Source organism: Pavona decussata, unplaced genomic scaffold (genome assembly GCF_977016875.1).
Source record: "Pavona decussata unplaced genomic scaffold, jaPavDecu1.1 SCAFFOLD_137, whole genome shotgun sequence".
Taxonomy (NCBI): Eukaryota; Metazoa; Cnidaria; class Anthozoa; order Scleractinia; family Agariciidae; genus Pavona; species Pavona decussata.
In genome coordinates, this window is record NW_028145550.1 from 27501 (window position 1) to 32095 (window position 4595).

The window sequence follows — 4595 nt, forward strand, 5'->3', positions numbered from 1 at the left end:
AAGCAAGCTGGAACCGATTTTTATTTAGCACTGCTCGACTGGAGAAACACCCCGACGGAGGGCGTAGGCTGTTCACCCATGCAAAGACTTTGTGGCCGAAGGACAAGAACACTTCTACCAACAGCAACAAGTCCTCTGAAACCTACGACAACTCCTGGTGTGCGAGAGAAACTCCTTAAGAAGAAAGAGCGTCAGACCTATTACTACAACAGAGGAACTCGAGAGCTGTCGCCCTTACGCAAAGGTGATGCAGTTGTTATGCTACCTAGTCCCTAAGCTCGAAAGTGGAAGAAAGCTGAAGTTGAGGACCAAGTGGATGTGCGATCATATGCAGTACGCACTAAAAGATGGAAGAGTTTTTCGGAGAAACCGAAGGCACCTAAAGAAATACCATCCACCCCCAGCTACACACACTGCGGAAGTGGAGGTCCCGCCTTCAAAGATCACGGTTACGTCAACACAACCAGCAGAAGGAGCGGTAAAGGACTCTGAGGAGCCGCCCATAGAACCACCCCAGCAAGTGTCAGCAGATGTCTCTACTCCGCCTTCGAGTCCCACAGTACCAGTACCAGCACCTGTGAAAGACCCACCTGCAGGAGTAGCCACAGCAACTAGGAGCAGACGTCAGATTAAGTTACCTGCTCGCTTCAAAGACTTTAAGATGACCTAGTTTTACTCAGAGACATTGAACTTTTCGTTTTGTTTTGTTGTAACTCAGGAACTTTGGACTTTTGCCCACTTTGCTGCCATTGTTGATTGGGCTCACAGTTTTCTTAATGCATTGTTGAGTTTATTACTTAGAAGGACATTTTTGAGACCATTACTCGTATCTTCATTGTAGCATAAGTTCTATCTTTATTTTCTTTTCTTTACAAAAGGAAGGGTGTAACGTCACGTGATAGTTGTTATCCAATAGGGTGCGAGATTTTACATGTGCTCGCCATTCTTGTACAGAAGTTCTAAGTGATCCGTCTCATGGATTAAAATATCACTTGTTTACGTTTAAAAGAACTCTGTTTGTTGCTGTACAAAGCCACAACGTTACACTAGCTTAATAATAACGGTAGTTTGGAAGTGTAGCATAATATGAAAGACAGGGTATTAATTTCACTGATTTCAAGTTATTTCCCTGGGAACTCGCTTGAACGGCTCAATATAAACTCGAACATTTCACCTGAAAGGAATCATTTGATAACCTAATGCTAATATGGGGAGCACTCAAGTTTGAAGCTAGTTATTTACGTGTATAAAAGCATGAAATGAACACAGAGACCTTGGCTCTTATCTAAAAGCTTCCGTGAAGTGTATTGATAAGTGCAAAGTAACGGGAGGAACATGAAGTACTGAAATGGCGAATTGTGTCAAAGTGCATTGCACACATCTCGACCTAGCGCGTCCGCTTTTCACGGGCCAAACTAAATATTTTAACATGATCAATAAGAACAATTGCCCGTTCAAAAAAGTGATTTCATTACCAGTGTATTTGTATACCCTTGATGATATGGTCGCCTGAAATATGGCAAAAATCACTCTATCTAAGGAATAGCAGACATTGTATTCTTTACCTGGGCAACTTTAAATGAAAGAATGTTCAGGTGGAGATAAAATATAGTTTAGAAGCAAGCACAAGGGATGTAAAAACGATTGTGAAAGTTTTAACTCGAGAAAACGCTGCCTTGTCTTGAACGAGAGTTTTAAAAATGTACAAATTTGCATAATTTCAATCGGGCCATCGGCTGCGTTTTGGCCGATTTCGAACTTTCCCAATTTTTGCCAAAATAAAAATTCGCTGGAACTTTTGAATATTATTTTTGAAAATAGTTCACCAAAAGGGTCTTTTGGGGCAAATAAAAAGAAATTCGAATTTTCACTTCTGTCGCCGGATTCTCGAAAGTTACTGACAACCGCTCTTAAGTTTAACTCAACTTCAACTCTTTCATCATCTTACTAATTTAAATCAATTGAAACACAGCATTTATCGCCGCCTTGCTCATTTGTTTTGTGGATCATAAGTTTATTTCTATGACATGAAGTCTCCGCATTAGAGATCTAGAGAAAGCTGAAGATATTGTGAATATGTTTGGGCAGAAAACTGAGTCCGTTTCCTCGGGCGTCCGCATATTTTGCAAGCTTTTTCAAAGTTCAAGGTTGCTCAGCAAAAGTCTTCTTTACAAAGGTTAAATGGCATGGGTAAATTAAAATAACCTCCTTTGAATCATCATTTTGTATCTTTCGATTATTTTAATAATGTTAGAGGCAAATTCTATAACTTCAGGTCAAGTTTCAGCAATAAACACAAACTTATAATTTTCACTGTTTTTGGCTAGGCGAAACAAACGCACTGATCATTTTTACAGTTGAATATAACCTACTTATCTCAACTGGAACGTTTTCACTAAGATTTGACCTCGTCCCGAGCCAAATGTCAGTTTGACCAGTACTTTGTATAATTAATAAGATGTAATTTTTCTGGCGCGGACAATTTCAGCTTTTCCGATCAGCGCAAGTATACGTAACTCTTCACTGCAATAATTTCAGCATAATTAATGGATTGAAAATAAATGAACACTTACCTATATCGAGAAAAGAAGATTAAAAATCCATTTAGCAAGAAAACCAACCCCATCCGGAGCCTGGCTGGAAATAAAAGTCTTTAATGCAACAAAATCACCAGCGCCATTTTCGAAACTGGACAAAATCCCGCGCTTCACAGGAAGTGACGTCACGATGGCCCGTATCATCCGGACAGCCGAGCCGACGAGTTGACCTTTCCCTCTTGGCAACAACCAATCAGCTGTAGGGCTGATAATGCATTAGCAGCCCGCTGTCAGTCTTTTGCGGCCCGCTGAGCGTGTGTTTTGAAGAGGCCGATTTTCTATTTGGCGCGTATATTGATAATAATAAGAATTGACATGCACAATAATAGTGCTTGTGCATCCCAGAGCCATTTTTGCATCTACCACTCAACTTTCGTAGATCTAGTAACACTATCAACATGTGACATTATTACAAGCTGCCATCTGCTCAGGGTAAACTGAACTTTGAGCTGGCATCTGCCGGCAATGTAATTGGTGGCTACTATCTGCTCACACCACATACATTTTAAGGGAGCTGGCATCTGCCACTCAACTGTCATACATCTAGTCACACCATCAATGTCACATTATTGCCAGCTGCCATCTTCACAGGTTCAACCACTGAGCTGGCATCTGCCAGCAATTAATTGGTGGCTGCCATCTGCCATATTTTCACCCTTCAATAACTTTTCTGCAGTCCAAGCATAGATCACATTATTATCATTATTTGTCGCACCGAAAAGGGTGCGATTATTTGAGGGAAGGCGATTAATTATTTCAAACATTTCTGACAGGAGGTCCTAGCTCTGCCATAAATATTTTGTAAAATAAACCGACCATGGGCTTTTTAAGTGTTTCAAATTTGTTTCGTTGATTAATCAATGTTCAATGTCAATATCTTCGGTGTCAGAGCCTGAAAGAGTGAAATACATGAACATTACCATAGAAAAAACTGTAAAGAAAAACGGTGCTTTTGTAACCATTCAGTTGTGACGAGTAAATGAAAGCTTGTTTAATTTGTTACCCAAGATGTCAATTTTTAACTTGGGAGGGAGGGTATAAAAGAAAGAGAAAATGGTGAAGTGGGGAGGGGGGGGGGGGATTATTCGAGGGGGCGATTATTTTAATAAAAATGGAGCGATTATTCAAGGGAGGCAATAAATCAAGGGACGGCTATTATTCGAGGAAATACGGTAATCAAAACTATTGAGACTCAATTTCCCATGTCTCAAAATACTACATGTGAGAATGGAGTTTTAACCCTTTAACCCCTAAGCTAAAACGACATTTTCTCCAGATCCAAGAATACAGATTCAATGTCCATGTATGATAAACCATCTTAAAGCTACTCATGAGTGTAGTTCATAACTGAGACAATTATGAATGAGAAAAGTTATGGCTTTGAGATAAATAGCCTTAAAAATCTAAAATTTAGAAGTTCAAAAATGTCCCAATCCTTGTCTATATTAAGTATAGCTCTAAACTATAGCTTATTTTGCAGTTCTTAACATCTTCGTTAATGTGAGAGATGTATCGAGACCCACAACTTCTAGGGGGAAAAAGTTGAAAAGTTAAGGGGATGGTCAACCATATCACATATTGGAGGGGATTAAGTTTTTATCCTTTTTAATGAGTAGTTCACAAGACCATACCCGTGTCAAAAATTCATAGAAATCAGTCAAATAATAATTGTTAATTAATTAATAATAATTATTAGCTATTAAGGATAAGTGTGGTGTCGTCCGCATATTGGCTGATTTTAATTTCATTTCCATTTATAGAAATTCCCTTAATATCTTGGTTCATCCTAATTCTTTCCGCTAATATTTCTACACAAAGTAGAAAGATGTAAGGGCAAAGGAGGCAGCCTTGCCTGACACCTCTTTCAAGTGCAAAGAAATTGCTTGCCCATGCACCCATTATTTAAAATATAACTTTCTATATTCTGATAGCAAGGCTTGATCCAATTTGTTATGGATGATCCGAAATTAAACGAGTCCAGTGTTTTCCAAATGAAAG